Source organism: Oncorhynchus tshawytscha, linkage group LG13 (genome assembly GCF_018296145.1).
Source record: "Oncorhynchus tshawytscha isolate Ot180627B linkage group LG13, Otsh_v2.0, whole genome shotgun sequence".
Lineage (NCBI taxonomy): Eukaryota > Metazoa > Chordata > Actinopteri > Salmoniformes > Salmonidae > Oncorhynchus > Oncorhynchus tshawytscha.
The window spans coordinates 14,451,986-14,476,891 of NC_056441.1; the positions used below are offsets into that span (position 1 = coordinate 14,451,986).

Below are 24,906 nucleotides of genomic sequence, written 5' to 3' on the forward strand. Positions count from 1 at the left end.
CTCCCCACAGATATTTGAACCAGTTTGCTAACTGATAGTTATGTACTTGGTCTACCCGTTTCCAGCTGTCTGTGGAAGAGTTGGTATGTAGCGTTTTGGTATTTAGTTCCCTGTAGTATGAACCAGTCAGATGAACGTTTTAGTGTTTTGGTATTTAGTTCCCTGTAGTACGAATCAGTCAAATGAACGTTTTAGTGTTTTGGTATTTAGTTCCCTGTAGTAGGAACCAGTCAGATGAACATTTTAGTGTTTTGGTATTTAGTTCCCTGTAGTACGAACCAGTCAGATGAACGTTTTGGTATTTACTTCCCTGTAGTATGAACCAGTCAGATGAACGTTTTGGTATTTACTTACCTGTAGTAGGAACCAGTCAGATGAACATTTTAGTGTTTTGGTATTTAGTTCCCTGTAGTACGAACCAGTCAGATGAACGTTTTGGTATTTACTTCCCTGTAGTATGAACCAGTCAGATGAACGTTTTGGTATTTACTTACCTGTAGTATGAACCAGTCAGATGAACGTTTCAGTGTTTTGGTATTTAGTTCCCTGTAGTACGAACCAGTCAGATGAACGTTTTAGTGTTTTGGTATTTAGTTCCCTGTAGTATGAACCAGTCAGATGAACATTTTGGTATTTAGTTCCCTGTAGTACGAACCAGTCAGATGAACGTTTTGATATTTAGTTCCCTGTAGTATGAACCAGTCAGATGAACGTTTTAGTGTTTTGGTGTTTAGTTCCCTGTAGTACGAACCAGTCAGATGAACGTTTTAGTGTTTTGGTATTTAGTTCCCTGAAGTATGAACCAGTCAGATGAACATTTTAGTGTTTTGGTATTTAGTTCCCTGTGGTATGAACCAGTCAGATGAACATTTCAGTGTTTTGGTATTTAGTTCCCTGTAGTACGAACCAGTCAGATGAACGTTTTAGTGTTTTTGTATTTAGTTCCCTGTAGTATGAACCAGTCAGATGAACGTTTTAGTGTTTTTGTATTTACTTACCTGTAGTATGAACCAGTCAGATGAACGTTTTAGTGTTTTGGTATTTAGTTCCCTGTAGTACGAACCAGTCAGATGAACGTTTTAGTGTTTTGGTATTTAGTTCCCTGAAGTATGAACCAGTCAGATGAACATTTTAGTGTTTTGGTATTTAGTTCCCTGTAGTATGAACCAGTCAGATGAACGTTTTGGTGTTTAGTTCCCTGTAGTACGAATCAGTCAGATGAACGTTTTAGTGTTTTGGTATTTAGTTCCCTGTAGTATGAACCAGTCAGATGAACATTTTGGTATTTAGTTCCCTGTAGTATGAACCAGTCAGATGAACATTTTGGTATTTAGTTCCCTGTAGTATGAACCAGTCAGATGAACGTTTTAGTGTTTTGGTATTTAGTTCCCTGTAGTACGAACCAGTCAGATGAACATTTTGGTATTTAGTTCCCTGTAGTACGAACCAGTCAGATGAACGTTTTAGTGTTTTGGTATTTAGTTCCCTGTAGTATGAACCAGTCAGATGAACGTTTTGGTATTTACTTCCCTGTAGTATGAACCAGTCAGATTAACGTTTTGGTATTTACTTCCCTGTAGTATGAACCAGTCAGATTAACGTTTTGGTATTTACTTCCCTGTAGTATGAACCAGTCAGATGAACGTTTCAGTGTTTTGGTATTTAGTTCCCTGTAGTACGAACCAGTCAGATGAACGTTTTAGTGTTTTTGTATTTAGTTCCCTGTAGTATGAACCAGTCAGATGAACGTTTTAGTGTTTTTGTATTTAGTTCCCTGTAGTACGAACCAGTCAGATGAACGTTTTAGTGTTTTTGTATTTAGTTCCCTGTAGTATGAACCAGTCAGATGAACGTTTTAGTGTTTTTGTATTTAGTTCCCTGTAGTATGAACCAGTCAGATGAACGTTTTGGTATTTACTTCCCTGTAGTATGAACCAGTCAGATGAACGTTTTGGTATTTACTTCCCTGTAGTATGAACCAGTCAGATGAACATTTTAGTGTTTTGGTATTTAGTTCCCTGTGGTATGAACCAGTCAGATGAACATTTTGGTATTTAGTTCCCTGTAGTACGAACCAGTCAGATGAACGTTTTGGTATTTAGTTCCCTGTAGTATGAACCAGTCAGATGAACGTTTTAGTGTTTTGGTGTTTAGTTCCCTGTAGTACGAACCAGTCAGATGAACGTTTTAGTGTTTTGGTGTTTAGTTCCCTGTAGTACGAACCAGTCAGATGAACGTTTTCGTGTTTTGGTATTTAGTTCCCTGAAGTATGAACCAGTCAGATGAACATTTTAGTGTTTTGGTATTTAGTTCCCTGTAGTATGAACCAGTCAGATGAACGTTTTGGTATTTAGTTCCCTGTAGTACGAACCAGTCAGATGAACGTTTTAGTGTTTTTGTATTTAGTTCCCTGTAGTATGAACCAGTCAGATGAACATTTTGGTATTTAGTTCCCTGTAGTATGAACCAGTCAGATGAACATTTTGGTGTTTAGTTCCCTGTAGTATGAACCAGTCAGATGAACGTTTTAGTGTTTTGGTATTTAGTTCCCTGTAGTACGAACCAGTCAGATGAACATTTTGGTATTTAGTTCCCTGTAGTACGAACCAGTCAGATGAACGTTTTGGTATTTACTTCCCTGTAGTATGAACCAGTCAGATTAACGTTTTGGTATTTACTTCCCTGTAGTATGAACCAGTCAGATTAACGTTTTGGTATTTACTTCCCTGTAGTATGAACCAGTCAGATGAACGTTTCATTGTTTTGGTATTTAGTTCCCTGTAGTACGAACCAGTCAGATGAACGTTTTAGTGTTTTTGTATTTAGTTCCCTGTAGTATGAACCAGTCAGATGAACGTTTTGGTATTTACTTCCCTGTAGTATGAACCAGTCAGATGAACGTTTTGGTATTTACTTCCCTGTAGTATGAACCAGTCAGATTAACGTTTTGGTATTTACTTCCCTGTAGTATGAACCAGTCAGATGAACGTTTTAAGTGTTTTGGTATTTAGTTCCCTGTAGTACGAACCAGTCAGATGAACATTTTGGTATTTAGTTCCCTGTAGTACGAACCAGTCAGATGAACGTTTTGGTATTTACTTCCCTGTAGTATGAACCAGTCAGATGAACGTTTCAGTGTTTTGGTATTTAGTTCACTGTAGTACGAACCAGTCAGCTGAACGTTTTGGTATTTAGTTCCCTGTAGTACGAACCAGTCAGATGAACGTTTTAGTGTTTTCGTATTTAGTTCCCTGTAGTACGAACCAGTCAGATGAACGTTTTGGTATTTAGTCCCCTGTAGTACGAACCAGTCAGATGAACGTTTTAGTGTTTTGGTATTTAGTTCCCTGTAGTACGAACCAGTCTGATGAACATTTTAGTGTTGTGGTATTTAGTTCCCTGTAGTATGAACCAGTGAGATGAACGTTTTAGTGTTTTGGTATTTAGTTCCCTGTAGTACGAACCAGTCAAATTAATGTTTTGGTATTTAGTTCCCTGTAGGACGAACCAGTCAGATGAACGTTTTGGTATTTAGTTCCCTGTAGTACGAACCAGTCAGATGAACGTTTTGGTATTTAGTTCCCTGTCGTACGAACCAGTCAGATGAACATTTTAGTGTTTTGGTATTTAGTTCCCTGTAGTACGAACCAGTCAGATGAACATTTTGGTATTTAGTTCCCTGTAGTACAAACCAGTCAGATGAACATTTTGGTATTTAGTTCCCTGTAGTACGAACCAGTCAGATTAATGTTTTATGCGTATACGTAAGTATAGGGTAGCAGGGTGCGCGCGCACGCGTGTGTGTGTGTGTGTGTGTGTGTGTGTGTGTGTGTGTAGGCAGCGTGGTGGTGTGAGTGTATGAGGATGATGTTGGATGTGTTGATCATATTTCTCTCTGTTATATACATGTGGTCTCCATTAGCTGGAGCATGCTGGTGTACAACCCAGGCGTTCACACAGGTTGACTCCAGCTGTGGACTCCGTGTGTGTTAGAGTATCGGTCACTGGTCTCTCCTACTGTTGCGTTCATTGGAGCGACCCTCTTCTCGTCACGCTTCTGCTCTCTTCAACCTCTCCTTTTCTCTCTTTTTTTTCCTTCTCTCCATCGCTGTCATCGATCTCCACATGAAAATATTATGAAGGGGACTGCTGATGTACACTGATCAGGGAGAAATCCAGCCTTGATCCTGCTGGCTTGACCGGGAGGAAGACAGCCGGTGTAAAAATCCACCCCTCTGCTCCTGTGATGCACAGACACTGCCACAAGATAAAGGTCATAGTATGTTCATTCAGTGGTTATCAGAGTTCTACACTAAAATGACAGGAGGATCACGCTCCCTGGTCACTGGGCCCAGTGCCTTCTGCTAATGTAAAGCTCCTGTTAGTGTTTCCCCTAATTTTCAGGGCGTATTACAAAGGCCCCCAAAACAACATCCAAGCCCCCTGGCATCATTTCTCTAGCCTGCTTTTGTTTGTCTATATACTATGGTATTTAGGGTATGTTAATAGCTGCACACACCTCTGTTCTGATCCTGTCTCTACGGTAGACTATATAGCCTCTTCTGATCCCGTCTCTACTGTCGACTATATAGCCTCTGTTCTGATGCCGTCTTTACGGTAGACTATATAGCCTCTTCTGATCCTGTCTCTACTGTAGACTATATGGCCTCTGTTCTGAGTGTGACTCTACCCTGACAGTGATTCACAGGCCTGTCCCTTACCCTGATGGAGAGCACTACATCACATTCTCCCTACGCTGTAGCTCTGCCGTCCGAGTGTGTCTGCGTGCGTCTCTCCCTCCCTGCTCCCTGTCAGTGCCTTGTGCAGCATGGACGCGGCATGCCAGTCACAGCCACAGCGCTCTTCTCCTCCGTCTCTCTCCTCTCCCCCCCTGCCGCTCGCAGCGCAGGATGCAGGTCTCATCAAAGCCTGGCCCTGATGGAAGAGGGCAACACATATGAATAGATGGGTCATGAGATGAACTGGAAATAAAGCACAGTGTTAGATTGGATGGAGGGATGGACCAGGTTGCTCGGCTCTCTCTATCTCTGTGTATGTCTCTTCCTCCTTCCCCCCTCCCTTGACTGACCCTCTTGTTATCTCTTTGATCTGTTTCTCATTACCACTCCAGTAAGGTCTGGCTATGCAAATGAAGCCATAGCCTAATGAAACAACACTACGTACGCAAACCAAATTGATGGGCTCCTTTTTACCACATCAAGGAAAGAAAATTGCATAAGGCTGGCATTTAATAATTATGATACCAAGATAGATGTTTTATTTGAAAGAGACTAATATTTGAGAGATATTGCAGAGATTTGTTTTAAGGATGTAGTACTAGCTAAATTAACTGCAGATATTCATTTCCAAACACTGATTAGGTCTACAAATGTGTTAATGCTTTCAACGTGAGAGCTTGTTTCATACTTCCTCTGTGGTGCTGTGATCTTTATACTGACCCTGCATCCTGGATATCAGGAAAGCTGGATAAGACTGTTACTGTGTGTGTTGTGGTGGAGTCATGCTCCCAGGGCAGTGATACACTGTCTTAAGTTGACTCTGTCATTCATCGCAGGCTGACCTTGAGTTTAACTTCAGCTCACAAACACAAAACCTGGAATCTGGCTGATAATAAAAACATTCAAGAAAAGCAGTGGGTTTGTCCCAAATAGCATTGCAACCTATTCACTGTGTAGTGCACTACGTTTGCCGAGGGTCCATAGGGCTTTGCTCAAAAGTAGTTCCCTATAATGTAGGGAATAGGGTGCCATTTGGGATGCATACAGAATCTGTGATGTTTTCTCTGTATCTTTGGTATTTTCAGACAGTAATTTTCTGCCTGTTTAAACTCACACCTTCACGCTTTTCTTCACCCGGTAGGGGGCAGAGAGAAATCGACGCCTCTGTAATATTCATCTTTGTCCTCAAATGAGGAGCCTGTCTGTGTGGTGATTCTGAATCTGCTCACAGAGCATCTGCCGGACACTCCAGATTAGAACATTGGGAGCCATAACAACTGCTCCAGTTTGGATTATGTATCACTCGTTGCCAGGGTGATTTTGCCCCCCTCCCCCCTGTCTGTCACATCCCTTGCTCTCCCAGGAGGCAGAGGTGTATTCAATTACAGCAACATCTGTGGAAGTTGGCTTACCCCTGCGCACACACACACACACGCACACACCTGGTGGGGCTAACTGGAGCATGGAGAGAGGGGGGGGCTAGCTGTGAGGAGATTTGTTTCTCTTTTCTTTGTGTGGATTTATCTTCTGCGGTTGCTACAGCAGAGCAGACCGTGTTGGGAATAGGGGCCAATAGGGGCTCTGGTCAAAGCTAGTACACTAGGTAGGGAACAGCCTGTGTTTGGGTCAACATTGCAGCTGGATGGAAGAGGACCCTCAAGGCATTTTTTTTTCTTATTTTGCTGAACTGGAATTCTCACTGTCCCTGACTGTCACCATTGTTGGCAAGTCAATCCCCCCACAACATCTGCAGGCCACCTGCTGTGGAACTTTGTCACCGATTGTCAGATTCTGCACTCCCCAGAGCCGAGTGTCTACAAATAGAGGGACAGTGCTTTTGATGCCAGCAGCAGCACTTGCCGCTCTAATAGTCTAGGACTGGCTGGCTGGGCTGGAGGCTTGTGTGTTGAAGGTAGTCTCTTTGCCTGGAGGGGCAGACTGAGATCTGTCTAACTGGTCTGTGCATTTCTGAATCCAAACAGACAGTCTAGATGGAAGGAAGGAAGGAGCCCCAGTAGAAAAACAGGACAGAGTGTGTCCTTAGAACGGGGTGGAGGGGGAATGCCCCAGACTAGTGGAAGGTGAGCCACCACTTCCTGTTGCTGCATCATGTGATCTGATCTATTTCCTGTACAAACGGATACTTTGCAGGAAACAAGGCAACAAACAGTTTCATCTTACAACCCCTTTTGCTGTGGTTGTTTCTCAATATATTCATATGAGTCTGGCCAGAGTCTGGCCTCTTGAGTTGAACACACCATGTGAAACAAGATCTGTTGTTCCTCTGAATTCACAGCATTGTGACAAATGGATGCTATTTGATGACATCATTATAATGACATATTACCCCTTTGCAATGAGAGCTCAGTTTGAAGCACAGCATAGAGGCCTTGCTCTTCATAGTTGTTCTCTCTCCCTGTTACACATAAGTATGGGTTACATGCAATAATTAACCCAGAAAAAACAACAATTATTCCGTTTTAAATTCTCTTTATGTTCATGATGTTCACATCCCAAAATAGACTCGAGTTCAATCGCATGAAACTACTGCACCATAAGTGGAGGGTGTGAGTGCCCTGAGCAGTGTCGTATAAATGTTACTAGAGGAAAGAATAACAGCCCTCTGCAAACCCAATGAACAGTTTAGCCCAGGGTTCCTCAACTGACGGACTGAATTTGGCCCACGTGATTTATTTTTAAATTTTGCCCCCCAATTAATTGTTTTAATTGATGGAGTTTAAAGACTAAAAACAACAGCGAATCAGCTCCAAGTGATTTATTTTTTGGGGACATCTGTTCCAAAGTATTCCCACGCGTAATAGAGAGAGATACGCTGAGTGTACAAAACATTAGCAACACCTTCCTAATATTGAGTTGCACCCCTTTTTGCCAATCTACACGGATTGAATTTAACAGATGATGTCAATAAGGGATCATAACTTTCACCTGGATTCATCTGGTCAGCCTATGTCATGGAAAGAGCAGGTGTTCCTAATGTTTTGTACACTCAGTGTATGAAAACAAATGTTTTAGTAAAATATTTCATCTGTTTGGGCTTCTTGTGGTAAATTTGAGTCTATAAATGATTTGTAATTATGTCCCCCCCGACCATCCGCTCAAGAAAACATCTGCCCACGGCTGAATCTAGTTGATGATCCCTGTTTTAGTCTGACTGAAGCAGAGGGATGAAAGGCCTATGCTGCGTCCCAAATCTATCTAGTGCCCTACTTAACCCAGGCCCATAGAACAATGGTCAAAAGTATTGTGCTATGAAGGGAATAGTGTGCCATTTGGGATGCAACCCTAGTGACCAGGTCCAGCACCCTGCAGTGTGGTCAGAGGGCCCATGGCTAGCACCCTGCCGAAAAGCACCATCACACCACCACCTCACAAAGACGCTGAGTAGGTGAAACCAAAAATCTCAAATTTGGACTCATGAGACCTCGTGTTTCTTGGCCCAAGCAAGTCTCTTCTTATTATTGGTGTCCTTTAGTAGTGATTTCTTTGCAGAAAATCGACCATGATGGCCTGATTCACAGTCTCCTCTGAACAGTTGATGTTGAGATGTGTCTTTTACCTGAACTCTGATGCATTTATTTGGGCTGCAATTTCTGAGGCGGGTAACTAATAAATGTATCCTCTGCAGCAGAGAGTAACTCTGGGTCTTCCTTTCCTGAGGTGGTCCTCATGAGAGCCAGTTTCATCATAGTGCTTGATGGTTTTTGCGACTGCACTTGAAGAAACTTATAAGGTTCTTGAAACGTTCTTTTTGTTTTTTTGAGCTGTTCTTGCCATAATATGAAATTGATATTTTGCCTAATAGGGCCATCTTCTGGATACAACCCCCTACCTTGTCACAACACAACTGATTGGCTCAAACGCATTAAGAAGGAAACAAATTCCACAAATTAACTTTTTAAGAAGGCACACCCGTTAATTGAAATGCATTCCAGGTGACTACCTCATGAAGCTGGTGTGGAGAATGCCAAGTGTATGCAAAGCTGTCATCAAGGCAAAGGGTGGCTACTTTGAAGAATTTCAAATATAAAATATGTTTTGTTTTGTTTAACACTTTTTTGGTTACTACATGATTCCATATGAGTTATTTAATAGTTTTGTTATTTAAATTGTGTGTGTGTGTGTGTGTGTGTGTGTGTGTGTGTGTGTGTGTGTGTGTGTGTGTGTGTGTGTGTGTCAACACACACATATCTCATACATGACTTTGACACACACATACACTACACGTGTACAATAAATACACACATTTATTTTATTCCTTTTGGATTCTGTCCATGTGACAAATAGTTTGTTTTTATTGGCTTTGTAAAGGCATGGGTATAGAGATGAGGGTGGTAAAGCAAACAATGGCGGCATGAGGTAAGTGGCAGTAAAAGATGGCGTCTGCAGTAGGGGGAAACAGCACCAATGGCCGGCCCCACCACCACTCTTGTTTTTGTTGCTGAACTAAGGGTGTTTTGATTGTATTTGTAATATACATGTTGTGCTCTTCTATCGGTTGTGCAATGATGTCAGAGTGGAAAACTGTGTTGGTTGTTTGCAGTAACTTATATGTTGTTGTAATATTGCACATGAAGGATTCCCGCTTTTAAATGTCCCCAGCCAGCAGTATTCAGTGTCACTTCTCTGACATAGCTAGGCCCCACACAGCCTGGGCTATTGGCAGAGATGATTGAGGTGGAGGGTTGTTGAAGGTGGTGCATGTAGCTAGCTACTAGCTGTTCAGTGAGCCTGATCTGCAGGGGTGAGGAATTACACTGTGGTCCTAGTACTTCTGGCAGCAGGGATGGGGGTACAGGGGGAACTCTGTGGGGGTGACGGCTGTGTTTTGTAAAATCCAGGCCTCCCTGGAACTCACCCAAGCCTGCTGGAGGTGGGGGTATCAGTCACAGCTGGGGGGCCAAGGGGGCCAAGGGAGCGGTAGGAGGACAGCTGGCAAAACGAGAGGGTGTGTTTATGTGCCTCCATTAGCACTATGAGCGTCCATGTGATTGAAGATCACAGTATCTCCTTTGTTCCCCTCTGCCTGATCTGCCGTGCTGGTCACAGATTGAGACTCTGTCTGGTCTCCAGTGCTGGTCACAGAGTGACTCTCTGTCTAGTGAGCGCTGGTGACTGTGGCCATTCACAGCATTCTGCACCACAGCAGGGGGAGTGGGGGGAGGGAGAGATGCAGAGCTGTCTCTCCTGACAAGATCCCTCTGCACTGTGTCGGTCCTCCACCATGGACGTGTGTGTCCTGTGAATGGGAGGATGTTTGGGACCAGCACGTTAATTGCATTTGATTTATTAACCTTTATTTTTTAACAGGGCGTCATATTGAGACCAAGTCTCTTTTTCAAATGAGCCTGCGCAATACAAACACACACATCAATACAAAACACACTAAAAGTACTAAATGACCTCACTTAGATCATTCCTCACTAATGCTTTACATTCCCTACAGGGCAACAGGCAATCAAGCCTGAGCCTCCCCTGCAACATGATCCACATCTGTGGAGCACAAAAACTAGTACCGTCTCTCCCTAAATCAGAAGCCACCCTTGGAACCTCTTGCACTATCCAATCTTTTGCTCTTGTACTGTATTCTATGGTGACCTTGACCAGTGTGGTCAGGTACGTTGGTCGTTTCTGCAGGAGCGCTTTGTAAAGTAACAGAAGGGAATGCTGCTACGTACAGAGGCCCAACCCACCTTTTGATATAATACACAATGGTGAGTTCTAAAACCATCACCAGTCATTTTTATCTAACTAGGCAAGTCAGTTAATTAAGAACAAAGTCTTATTTTCAATGACGGCCTAGGAACAGTGGGTTAACTGCCTTGTTCAGGGGCATAATGACAGATTTTGACCTTGTCAGCTCAGGGATTCGATCTTGTTCCCTTTCGGTTACTAATCCAATACTCTAACCACTAGGCGACCCTGCCAGTGATGAATCTAAGGGCACAATGGGAAAACAGCATCTAGAGGTTTAGGTGTAGAAGCTTCTGCATGCCTGTAGATTATATACCGGTTATCTAAAACAGACAAAAAATTGCCTGGACAACTTCCTTTCTATTATCAAAAGACAGACATGCTCTATTTCTGTAAAAATAATCACATTTTGATCATCAATTTCTTTACCAGCTCAGTAACATGCATATTTATCATCTAGCCAGATACCAAGATCAAATTGTATTTGTCACGTGCCGAATACAACAGGTGTCAACCTTACTGTGAAATGCTGACTTACAAGCCCTTAACCAAAATGCAGTATAAAGAAAAATAAGAGTTAAGAAATAATATATTAAATGAACTAAAGTAAAAAAATAAGTAACACAATAAAATAACAACGGCGCTACGTAGAGGGGGTACCGAGTCGATGTGCGGGTACAGGTTAGTAAAGATATTTACCAGAGGGAACTCTTTTCCATTTGTGTTCTGTTCAGGCTAGTAATTTCAAGGTCACTTCAGGCAACGTTATGTGACCTAGATGTTATGGGACCTAGATAATAGCATGGATTTAGTTTTGTTTACGTTAAGTATTAACTTAAGAGGGACTTCTGTAAGGCATGACAGTGCCAGAAGCCCTGGAGGCAGTGCTGTAATGCACTGTCATGTGTATAATGTCACTGCTACTGCAGAGTATTACTGCCTGTGATCAGTCATCACAGCGAGTTGGAATTCTAATAGCTAGAGGATAATAGCCTGCCTCGGCTTTATTCTCAAAGACATGGCTGCATCCCAAATGGCACCCTATTCCCTTTATTGTACATTACTTTTGACCAGGGCCGACAGAGCAGGAGGACCCATAAGGCCCTGGTCAAAAGTAGTGCACTTACAAAGGGATCAGGGGGCCATTTGAGACACATACAATGGTTATTGTTAAAAGTGTATGTCCCATTTAGATGTATGGGCCAATGAGAAATGAAACTGCTGCTGTGTGAATCCTCCTGCATACCAAGGTGAACTGAGGCAACCTTTCTGTTTATAAAATGCACTGTGTGTGTGGCTTACAGCATGTTTATTTTTGTTGCTCTAAAGAATGCATTATTTTCCTGTTACAGTGGGAATGGGGTGGAAGGAGAGGAGGAATATGTCTCTCCGTTGCCTTGTCATGACAACTCCTGAATACATTGATGATCACTGGTCTGTGTCATTTACACTGCTGTAGCAAAGAGATTCCCCTTATTCAGGTTCTGAAGGACTTTCCTTTGACTTACTTTTTGATTTCGATAAACACTTTCAGGGCTACCACTGATGTTGAGGCCGACGGTCTCTGACTATCTCTGAAGCCTTTATTTCAAGTAGGACATGTAAAAATAGCAGCAAATCAATCCCAAACGTTCCCCACTCGGGCTCTTTCAGGTCTCAATCTAGGGTAGCAGAAACCAACAGGGATTTGGTGACATGGGACAGTATATCTTCAGCACTGACTGACTGACTGTATGGCTGGCTGACTGACTGACTTTAAGGCTGTATTCCCATTTTCTTCCCATCAACTAGAAGTGTGCAGTATTTACAAGCATGTGTCTCTGTTTGCCGCTGTCTTTCTGTCTGACTTGCACACTTTCTCTCTCTTTATTTCAATTGGAAAATGGATTTATGCTTTGGATATTCTTCAGAATAGTCTCAATTCACAAGAGCTTAGTTATTGAGCTACTATTGTTTAATAAGCCTTAATGAAGCTCTTGTCTAAATGCACTGTATTCACACATGAACCATTGTGTAGGTTTATGGTTGTTATGACATTAAAACTCTACAGCAGAATGACTGGGTCTCTTCTCCTATTCACTTTACTGTAGTATCGTTCCAAATGGCACCCCAATTCCCTATAGAGTGCACTACTTTGACCAGAGCCCTATGCCGTTTGAGACGCACCCTGTGTGTCTGTTGGAAACGTATCAGCCTGTTGTTGGGCAAGAAGGAGAAGGGTGTACTGGCACGAAGTGCAGTCGCAATTATGATGTTTTTGTTTGCTGGTTCCCTCAGGGGGAAGAGGATTAGCTTATTTTAGGCTTGGGTTGTGTGTTCTTTTTCATCTCCATAAATGAGTGAAGCTAAGCGTTATGCGACAGTATTGTGCTTGCTTAATCCCTCTGCTCTTTCACTTCAATTATTGATTTGTAAAAAATATAAACTACCATTCAAAAGTTTGGGGTCACTTAGAAATGTCCTTGTTTTTGAAAGAAAAGCTTTTTTTTTACCATTTAAAATAACATCAAATTGATCAGAAATACAGTGTAGACATTGTTAATGTTATAAATGACTATTGTAGCTGGAAACGGCAGATTCTTTTAATGAAATATCTACATAGGCGTACAGAGGCACATTATCAGCAACCATCACTCATGTGTTCCAATGGCACATTGTGTTAGCTAATCCAAGTTTATCATTTTAAAAGGCTGATTGATCATTAGAAAATCATTTTGCAATTATGTTAGCACAGCTGAAAACAGTTCTGATTAAAGAAGCAATAAACTGGCCTTCTTTTAGACTAGTTGAGTATCTGGAGCATCAGCATTTGTGAGTTCAATTACAGGGTCAAAATGGCCAGAAACAAAGCACTTGCTTCTGAAACTCTTCAGTCTATTCTTGTGCTGAGAAATGAAGGCAATTCCATACGAGAATTTGCCAAGAAACTGAAGATCTCGTACCTTCGCAGAACAGTGCAAACTGGCTCTAACCAGAATAGAAAGAGTAGGAGGCCCCGGTACACAACTGAGCAAAAGGACAAGTACATTAGTGTCTAGTTTTATTTATTTACTTCACAGAACTATAACCATTCAACAGTTTTCTGAGCAGTTTTGAAAAGAGTTTGACTCTCTCAGTTTCGAAAAGAGTTTGACTCTCTCAGTTTCGAAAAGAGTTTGACTCTCTCAGTTTCGAAAAGAGTTTGACTCTCTCAGTTTCGAAAAGAGTTTGACTCTCAGTTTCGAAAAGAGTTTGACTCTCTCAGTTTCGAAAAGAGTTTGACTCTCTCAGTTTCGAAAAGAGTTTGACTCTCAGTTTCGAAAAGAGTTTGACTCTCTCAGTTTCGAAAAGAGTTTGACTCTCTCAGTTTCGAAAAGAGTTTGACTCTCTCAGTTTCGAAAAGAGTTTGAGCGCCCGTTTCTACTTCTGGTTTAGCCTTTTAGAGCTGCATCCTCCTGCAGTTCACCACAGTGGAATAAGTAATGATAGACTACGAGCATCAGGGTTTTCTCTGTGGTCTGCTGAGTAATTTTAGCCATTTGAGGAAGTGGTGTCTCTCATTTTTGTTTTTAACATCCTATTCATATTCAGGCTACGTTTAACAATACATCCTTCTTCCCTTCCTTGAAGAAATCTCTGATCTAACATGGCTGCTTGGTTGAAGGTGATGTGATAGGTATACGCAATGGTTCTAACTATTTTTGGTATTGTACAGTTATTACTAGCGTCATGTCAAGGGGGTGTACTTGTAGATCAAGTTGCCTCACGCTCCAGCAACAAGAGATCGGCTCCTCCATATGGGCCGTTCTGGCTCAGACAAGGCTTACTTGCTTCGAGTACATCAGCTATTAGTAGGGCTGTCAGAGTTAATCAGTTACATTGGTGTAATTTTAGTGCACACTTTTTAATCGTGATTAGTCGCATTGTCTGAAAGGGTTCAAAATACACGGAAAACAATCAAAATACCTCATATAAACAGTACCAGTTAAAAGTTTGGAGTCACCTATTCATTTCAAGGGTTTACCCCCCCTACCTTGTCACAACACAACTGATTGGCACAAAAGCATTAAGAAGGAAAGACATTCCACAAATGTACTTTTAACAAGGCACACCTGTTTATTGAAATACATTCCAGGTGACTACCTCATGAAGCTGGTTGAGAGAATGCCAAGTGTGTGCAAAGGGTGGCCACTTTGAAGAATCTCAAATACATTTTGTATAACACTTTTTTTGGTTTCATCATTCCACTGTTATTTCATAGTTTTGATGTCTTTGCTATTATTCTACCATTTAGAAAATATAAAACATTTAACTCTTGAATGAGTAGGTGTGTCCAAACTTTTGGCTGGTACTGTACATCTAAAAACAACAATATCATGTCAAAACAGGTTGACATTGTGATTAAAGAAAGTGTGCGTTGTCAATTTACCACATTTAGCTAACCATTACTTTGGACAAAATCAAGACGCCAATATACTTGTAATGCTTTTTGTATAAAAAAATCTTAAATTACAGATCAATTTGAGCAAATTCTGAATCATACAGGAAGCCACAGAATACAGCCAAATATATAGAAACATTACAATTTGGCAGCTAAACAGTGGATTCTACCAGGACAATCAGTCCTATGGACTAGCCTACATGGTTTAGGCTAGCACTGAGCTGTGTGTGTGCCAGATAAAGTGAAAGCAGAGGCTGAGGCACCACTGTAGAGAGAGGGTAGTATTGATTTTGCCCTACAGTTACACGCACTGATTACGCAATGTTCAAATGGTGCTGTTGGACAGATTACTTAATGCATTGTTTTTTCCCCCAACGGAACCACTGTTTCATAAGCTGATCCGTGTCATTAAGGGTTTATTAATAGAATATGTTCATTTTTTAAATGTTAAACTGTTTTTTTCCAGCACTCATCAGAAAAGCCACCCACTTATTGTAGCACTGCACTGCAGAGGGAGTGGGATGAGAGAGAGATCATGATTGGTCATGATCACTCCACTATGGGGGTGGTTTTCTCCTAATGAATGGATGTTTTTCTGCTGTTGGTCTTTCCTGATATTCCTACGCCTATCCCACCTCTACATACCACCACCCGTGTCCTCCTCCCCTGAAAGGACAATAGAAATAGTCCCCTGTTCCCATGACTCCCTCCACAGACCAACCAAAAAGCCCCATTCATCCCAGGCCTACTGTAGGTCACGTGAACCGGGAGTGCTTTTGTGTGCTGTGTGGTCCTGCCCCCTCCTCCCACCCTCTCAAAGAAGAAGGGTCGAGCCGAGCGTGCATTTACATTTTCCGGGTGGCTCGCCCCCCCTTGGAGGTTGCTGACTTATGCTCCTGCAGGGCGAGCTTTGATGAATACCCCTCAAGAGGAAGAGTGGGTCAGGAAAGTCACTACCACTTTTCATGTTTCCCCCTCAAGTGCTCATGTTGTTTCACCTGATGGTGTTCCACCTGATGTTGTGTTGAGACTAGAGGTCGACCGATTTATGATTTTTCAACACCGATCCGGTGTTAGTATTGCCAGTGTAACAGTATAGCTTCCGTCCCTCTCCTCGCTCCTCCCAGGGCTCGAACCAGCAACACAACGACAACAGCCACCATCGAAGCAGCGTTACCAATGCAGAGCAAGGGAAACAACCACCCCAAGGCTCAGAGCGAGTGACGTTTGAAACGCTATTAGCGTGTGCTAACTAGCTAGCCATTTCACTTCGGTTACACCAGCCTCATCTCGGGAGTTGATAGGCTTGAAGTCATAAACAGCGCAATGCTTGACACACAACGAAGAGCTGCTGGCAAAACGCACGAAAGTGCTGTTTGAATTAATGTTTACATGCCTGTATCTGCCTACCACCGTTCAGTCAGATACTTGTATGCTTGTATGCTCAGTCAGATTATATGCAACACAGGACAAGCTAGATAATATCTAGTAATATCATCAACCATGTGTAGTTAACTAGTGATTATGATTGTTTGTTTTTTATAAGATAAGTTTAATGCTAGCTAGCAACTTACCTTTGCCTGTTACTCGAATGCAGTAAGCTGTCTCCTTGTGGAGTGCAACGAGAGAGAGGCAGGTCGTTATTGGGTTGGACTAGTTAACTGTAAGGTTGCAAGATTGGATCCCTTGAGCTGACAAGGTGAAAATCTGTCGTTCTGCCCCTGAACGAGGCAGTTAACCCACTGTTCCTAGGCCGTCATTGAAAATAAGAATGTGTTCTTAACTGACTTGCCTTGTTAAATAAAGGTATAACAAATACAAAATAAATGTAAATTATTATATATTTTTTTTAATCGGCGCCCAAAAATACCGATTGTTATGAAAACTTGAAATCGGCCCTAATTTATCGGCCATTCCGATTAATCGGTCGACCTCTAGTTGAGACTGAGAGAAACAGAAACACAAGTGCTACTCAAGTCTCTGAAACTGCAATGTACTTTTAAATGACTTGATATTAAACATCTGTATTATGGTTTTCTCACCTATATCGACAGAGTAGAAAGCACATTTTTATTCTGGTATTATGGCTTTCCTTTGTTTAGAAACGGATGGCACAGGGGTGTTGTGTGTTCAGGGCCTAACCTCAGCAGTGTGGAGACATGGTAGAGTGAGGGGTATTGTGTGTTCAGGGCCTAACCTCAGCAGTGTGGAGACATGGTAGAGTGAGGGGTATTGTGTTTTCAGGGCCTAACTGATCTAGCAGCAGTGTGGGGACATGGTAGAGTGAGTTTAATTGAGGTCAAACACATTATAAAGAGTTCCAGTGTGACTCATAAAATCTAGGCCTCATACAGTAGTCATCTACTACCTTGGCATCCTCAGGCCTTATGAGGCTAATAAACGTGATCCTCTTGATAGTATTGGGATGTGTGTAAACCCCATTTTCTACAAGGGCAATATACTGTAGCTGTCCTTTTGTTGTTGAAATATTTAATTATGTCTGTTTTGAGGACCCAGATTTTTTTTTTCCTGACCTGACTAGGAAAAACTCCAGACCCCAGGGATGAGATCCAGATAGGCCTGGTGGTGGTCGTGCTGTGTGATAAGAGCTCACATTCCATATCCCCGAGCTGCTCCTCCTCAAACATGTCGGACCTACTTTCCAAGCCCCTTCACTACTCTCCCAGCTATGTTGATTACACATCACTGTTAGCCAAGAGCCACGATAGCCTTGAGTCTTCTGGGAGTATCCCGAATAGCAACCCCACAATTATCAGAATTGGGTTTGATTTATATACAGTCCCATAAAATCTTGTTCTGTAGGTCAGACCGAGGACTCTTCCCTAATCCTGTGAAATTGGAGGAGGAAAGTAAGGGTCCTTTTGACAGTGTTCCCTTAAGCTAAACTTGAGGTATTATTAAGTGCGAGATCCAGAGTTGCTTTTGATAAAACCCTTGTAACGTCTGTACACGCTACGGGCCGAGGCGTTTGGTGTTGCACTCCTTCCCTCTACAAATAAGAGCCGTCCATTTTGCGTTTCAGTAAATATGGTGAGAATATTATTGTCCACTCTCCAAACCCAAGTTGGTTTGTTTCTTTCTCACCTACTCCCTACAAGTCTTTATTGGGTTTGACAGACACTAGTGACTGGTGACTGAGCCAGATTTGCCGCAGTTTCATGCATAGCGCTCATTGTTCGAGACTAGGGCTGTGGTGGTCGGTATTTGTCAAGCAAATAACTGTCAGTCTCACGTTAATTAACAAACACATTTATCGTCTGGCTTCCACACAGCCTACAAGACACTGATGCAGACCTTTGGAACATCTACATTTTAAAAAGTCGAATAAATCCATGTCATATAGCCTACACCTTCACAATGAATTAATTATTTATTTTAGACAGGTCTAAAGAAGCATGATATGAAGAAAATGTAGTCTATTTCAGAAGAACAGAATAGCATATGCTCAGTTGTCCTTATGTTAGATCCTGATGTGTCTATGCCTGCTCTGTTTTTTTGCGCAGGCTGTACACACATCATTAGTCTCTCATTCATTTGACAAGCACTTGATAATGCCTAGAATTTCACGGCAGCATCCCCTTTGTGGCCGTAATGCACCCTAAAAAAATTCATGCCTTTGTTGTGCCTTTCTCCCTGAGTGCTGTGCACTCTCCATCACATGATCAGATCTTTCTCACAGGCTACAAGTGAAGACGGACACATCGGCGACACAACTGCGTGTGTCCTTATCCAATTCCGAGGTGCATATTGGAAAAATTGTCCACATTCACTTTTCGTCAGCCAACAAGATGAGTAGGCTGTTTTGCAAGGAGGAATGGGAAAACATTTCAGTCTCTCGATGTGCAAAACTGATAGAGACATACCCCAAGCGACTTACAGCTGTAATCGCAGCAAAAGGTGGCGCTACAAAGTATTAACTTAAGGGGGCTGAATAATTTTGCACGCCCAATTTTTCAGTTTTTGATTTGTTAAAAAAGTTTGAAATATCCAATAAATGTCGTTCCACTTCCTGATTGTGTCCCACTTGTTGTTGATTCTTCACAAAAAAATACAGTTTTATATCGTTATGTTTGAAGCCTGAAATGTGGCAAAAGGTCGCAAAGTTCAAGGGGGCCGAATACTTTCGCAAGGCACTGTATAGGCCTATGAGCTAGGCTACATGTGGTGTGTAACTATTATTTGGAAAAAGTCGCAAAAAATGGATTTCTTATGCTGGGTATCATTCACAAGTGGTAATAAACTCAGCAAAAAAAGAAACGTCCTCTCACTGTCAACTGCGTTTATTTTCAGCAAACTTAATGTGTAAATATTTGTAAGGAACATAAGATTCAACAACTGAGACATAAACTGAACAAGTGCATGGGAAACAGTGTTTAAACCCTTTACAATGAAGATCTGTGAAGTTATTTAGATTTTTATGAATTATCTTTGAAAGACAGGGTCCTGAAAAAGGGACATTTCTTTTTTTTGTTGAGTTTATATCATTCACAAGTGATAGGCTAATATTGTCACCCATCAGACTATTCTTGATTTAATCTTGTCTTTACATATACTAAATAATATATGTGTGCTGTTTTGATTTAGAATGGACCATTATCATGCACCTGTCTTGAAATGGGCAGCGGGGAAAAATCCATGTCATCTATGCACTTAAAAAGCAGATGGAGGACGCTTTTCCCGTCATTCATTTACCTGTCAGCCCGGTAGGCTATACTCCTGTTGTAAATATAAGCAATCAGCTTAATATTAGGAAAGTTGAGAAATAAATATAGTATGCTTAGCCTATAGAAAGCTGATGGGATCCTCCTCTTTTTAGTAGAGGCCATCACTCTGTTTTCTCATGCTTAGCCTATAGAAATGTTCCGCAACATGAGCTCATGGGCTCTCATGAAATGTTTGATTAGATTTTTCGATTTCATTTGCATTGATGTCAGAGTGATTAGAGGGACAATAGAGTGCTGAGTACCAGGCAGTTAGCAAGTTTGGTAGGCTACTAATGACCATGAGCAGCATCAGCCCTTGGAGAAGCCTAATTACCGTGACTGTGGAATTTGACTGCCTTCATGACTCGTGGCCGCCGGTGTGGCAGTAATATGGTCACCTCAACAGCCCTATTCAAGACACTTGATATTCACTCTCTCATACACTCACACACATTTGTGCTTTGGCTGTGTCTTAAGTTAACCCCTTGCTGCCCATCTAATTAGCCTTCTGCCCACAGTGTTTGTGTCTGAGTTTCAAGTTTTATTGTCATGTGCACAAGTACAGTGAAATGCCTTTATTTCGGGCTCTCTTCCAACAATGCAGTAATCAATATCAGTAGTCAACATATTATACTGTAAAGTGTGTGTCTGTGCATGTGTGTGAGAGACCTGGTTTGATGAGCCCTGCAGTAGAAGGTCACACAGTCAGTGTCTCTGAAGCCTGTGAGTCCTGTCTGTCTCCTGCTCCCGCTCTGCCCCCCCCCAATTCAATTTCAATTCAAAGGGCTTTATGGGCATGGGAAACATATATTTACGTTGCCAAAGCAAGTGAACTAGATAATTAACCAAAGTGAAATAAACAATCAAAAGTGAACAGCAAACATTACTCACAAGTTTCAGAAGAATAGACACATTTCAAATGTCATTATGTCAATATACATTGTTGTAACGATGTGCAAATAGTTAAAGTACAAAAGGGAAAATAAATAAACAAAAATCTCTCTATCCCTACACCCACTCTCCCCATATCTCCCCCCTCTCTTTATTTCTCTCTCTCCCCCCTCTCTCTTTCCCTCTCCTCTAACACTCTCTCCATCAGTTCATCATCCTCTGTGACTGTCTGGCAGTAGGAAGGCCTTTCAGTTTACAAACTCCTAATTGAGCTCCACTGTTATGTTTAAAGCTCATACCCCTGACCTCCCTGTTGAGAGAGATTGCCTTATGTAATCATGGCATATTATTTTTAAATCTAAAGGGATCTGGGTTTGAACACTGCACATTTATGTTCAGCTTAGAGAGACAACCTGTGACATTATCTTATGTAATGTCTGTTTCAGTTGGTGTACACTACAGACTCTAAATGTGTCCCGAATTGCACCTTATTTCCTATTTAGTGCACTACTTTTGAACAGGGTCCGTAGGGCACTGTGTAGGGAATAGGGTGCTGTTTGGGATGCCACCTCCTTTTTTAAAAAACATTTATTTAACCTTTATTTAACTAGGCAAGTCAGTTTAAAAACAAATTCTTATTTACAATGACAGCCTACCCCGAATTCCCCTAACCCGGACAACGCTGGGCCAATTGTGGGACTCCCAATAACAGCCTGTAATCGAACCAGGGTCTGTAGTGATGCCTCTACTACTGAGATGCAGTTCCATAGACCGCTGTGACTTTCGAGAGCCCTCTAAATGCACTGATTTAGCAGTTGGATTATAGAGCAGAAAATGTTGCGTTAGGAGGCCCCGTTATGGATCAACTATAACTACACCGGAAGGATACGCCGACATTTAACACTCATCATAGACCAAAACAATGTTGTGATTGGGTAACTGATGCTTATGTGTAGGCTGGTAGAGTTCCAATGGGAGATGCATCATCTCACATCTCATTCTTTAAACAAAAACACCCTCAGGTACTAGCTACCATTGTATTATTTTAACAAAGAACATACTAGCTAGTAAAGCCCTTGTTATGTGTGCAACTTGGCTCTTGCAGTTAAAGAACTTTTGTTGTGTGGGCATGTTTCCGCTCTGGAAGCACAGTTCATTTTTATTATCATCTTCCCACAGAGCATCCCTAACCGTGTGACATTCCTTCCCTGTCAAGGACTCTTCTGAGTGGGGACAAGTTCCCCCCTATTCTCCCAGGCCCCCCCAAGGCTCCTGCTCGGGAGAGTATGGGGAGGAACAGTACAGTACATTGCTGTAGGCTAATTGGTTTCCTTAGCATAATCGGCTCATCTCCATGGAGACGGTGGCTAACTAGTGCTCTACGATAGCTCTGTGGTGAGCAGGGCTGGAGGAGGGAGCAGGCCGTTTTCAGAACTGTCGTGTGGAAAAGTACTTTGGGGAGCGATGAAGTAGTGGTGGTTTACTTAGAAAATAGTTTGGCGCTGTGTGCATCCCTGGCTACGCCCTGAGAGAAGAGTAGCTTTCCATACCCAAATGCTCCAGTGAGATGTTCCAGTTCTTTAAATGAGTTAGCCTGCTAAAACATATGTTATGACAGTAACGCCTCTGGTTTTGTGGTATCTAGAATTGTGTAGCTACACGGTATGTGAATCACGACCGTGCAGTCTTGTCAATTAGCATAGCAGAAGATTTCCCCCTCGCACGGGAATGCACTGAATGTAGGCCCCAACTGCTGAAACACAAATGACTCAATAAGGTGTAGTGAAATCCCAGCTAACACAGAATGTTCCTGTGACTTTCCCTTATACGTATATTCCCTAACTTCTTTTTTCATTTTATTTTTTACATATAACGCTGCCACAATGTTCTGGGAACCAACATTTGTTAGCTGGGATATATGTGCCTGTCTGACAACCTGTGATCTGTTCTGTCTGGGACAATTGTATAATAACAATTGTAAATGTCAAACAGGTGGTCGTGTTAAATGCTGTGAAAAGGAGAGATTGTGGTGAAATGTTAGATGTCTTATGAAATGGCTGAGCTCATTTGCCCTTTTCACCTGCCTGCCTCTTTCTTTCTCTCCCTTCCACCATCTCTCTCTTTCGCTCTCTTTCTCTCCATCACTTTCTCCACCTCTCTCTCTCTTTCTCTCTGGTCTCTGTGGCCTTGACAGCTCAGATACTCAGAGAGCCAGATGAGTTAGATTTGAATCTGATCCCAGGTAAAAATCTGCTAGAAAACAGACTACTACAATATTTGGCGTTGTGGTAGAGATGAGTAGGGACTCGAGGGAGTTGGGGCCTCACTAACCCTAGGGTGGGTTAAACATATGCTGTGTGTCAGACTTCACACACTGACACTGGCCAACTAAGACGTCAGCCCCCGACACTTGTAATGGGTACAGTGAAGTAGCTGTAAGCACCAGACCTGGGTTCAGTAGCATTTGTCTTCTTCAAATACTGTATCTGCGCTGGATTGAGCTTGCCTGGCACAATGGAACCAAAGGAATAGTCCCGAAAGTGCAAACCCCACCACGATAACATTCCAGGTAGACGATCAAATGCTCAAAGTATTTTTGTAAAGATTTCAAATACCATTTGAACCCAGGTCTGGTCAAACTTCACTGAGACTTCCCAACTAAGACGTCAGTCCCAACGCTTAGTTCAATGAGGCTGTAATGTTAAGATCCTGTCAGGTTTTGGCTCATTCTCCCACCACCGTGCGAGTTGTTCTTATAGTCTATGGCATCAGTGAGACAATAGGGCAGCCAGAGGTGGAAGTGAGAGCTTGGCTATGTCCCAAATGACACCCTATTCTCTATCTAGTGCATTCCTCCTTACTGATGGGCCCTTGTCAAAAGTAGCGCACTACATAGAGAATAGGATGCCGTTTGGGACGAAACCCTTGTGGTATTGGGTAATGGAACATGGCTCCCTCTGCTCAGAGCTCTGACTAGACTATGTTGACCCCACACCAGGGTAGTGTTCAGTAGGCAAACACTGTGGAATGTTCCAGATAGAAATTACATAAATAGAGCTGCCGTGATTCCTTATTGTACGTGTTAGAGGCATGTTTATTCTAAATAATGTATTTTCTATCTGAACGTTCCCTACTGTTGTGCCCTGCTGAATGCTGACCAGTACATGTACTAGTACAGTATAGCTGTGTGACACAATGTTTTTCAGGTTGAGGTAACTTCCTGTGAGCAAGTCGTGTAAGCTGTTTCTCCAACGGTTGTCTCGTCTTTTAATTTTTCTACTTTTTTTCAACGTTCTATTTTGCTACAGACCTGTTTCCTCTTCTCTAGACAAACGCCTACTTCCTCCTTCTGTTAACCTCTCTCTCTTTTGCTTTTTTCTGTCTCTGTGCCCAAGGAGAGGCACTTTGAAGTTTAGTTTAAAACCCTTGCTCTTGTGACTGCTGAACATCGAAGGATGCTTATTGTATTTGTGGCTAGCTAGTGTTAGTGGGGATTTTGTTTAGTTTTGTTTTGTTGTGGATTTGAAACAAGACTTATTGGAGGGTGGACCCGCGGGTTGAACTCGCTACCTGCTTGTCGTCAAGGTTTCCGGGTGAGTCCCTGGTCTTCTCTTCTTGTTGTGTACTCACTACTCAGGCTGGAGTAGGGTGCGTTGGGCCGAAGGGTAGGGCCCTCATTTTAGGGCCGCCCTCCCCACCCCCTGTGCCCTCTAACCCCCCGGGCACTGACCCTATTCAGACTACAGTATTATAATTATTATAAATCACGATACCAGGACAGCCATTTTGAGTGTACCCATGAGTTTACCAGTTTGGTTTCCCCTGACAGGTCAGCTATGAAATAGATTGTTTAGACAACTACATAACAGACAGAAATCGATATAAAAGCATTGGCTGTGCAGCTCATTAGATATGGATTTGGCTGTTATAGTTGTTTAGTCACACCTCTGGATTGACGCAGACGTTTTCTATGACTCATTTATTTTATTCAGGATGGTGACAATGAAATGTATATTGTTGCTGACTCACTTTGTTATTGGTGAACCCCTTTTGGTTTCACCGCCTGGGTTCACTGTTTTCATGACACTACCCCCCCATACCTCCCATACCCCCCATACCTGTAAGACCTTGACTGCATTCCAAATGGCACCCTATTCCCTACCAAATTGCACCCTATTCTCTACATAGTGCACTACCTTTGACCAGAGCCGTATGGGCACTATAGAGGGAATAGGGTGATATTTGGGATGCAAATATCACCCTGCAGCATGCATGGCTCCATGTCACACATATCTACGCTGCTTCCAGGAGTGTACAGTTCATACATACATACATACATACATACATACATACATACATACATACATACATACATACATACATACATACATACATACATACATACATACATACATACATA

At 42.2% G+C, this 24,906-nt stretch overlaps 1 protein-coding gene across 4 annotated transcripts in view; it reads left to right on the plus strand.

The window, feature by feature from the left end:
- The window catches only part of LOC112247321 (engulfment and cell motility protein 1), a 179,790-nt gene that overhangs the window by 4,780 nt on the left and 150,104 nt on the right, over positions 1 to 24,906 (plus strand). The window contains exon 2 of one of the 4 annotated variants that reach the window (XM_042295217.1): positions 4,143 to 4,273. The exons of 2 other annotated variants lie outside the window; for them this stretch is intronic. The gene's annotated coding sequence lies outside the window, so the exon portion shown is untranslated. Of the gene's footprint in view, positions 1 to 4,142; positions 4,274 to 23,829; positions 24,080 to 24,906 lie in introns of those variants that run through there. One more of the 4 variants, XM_042295216.1, reaches the window with a different exon arrangement.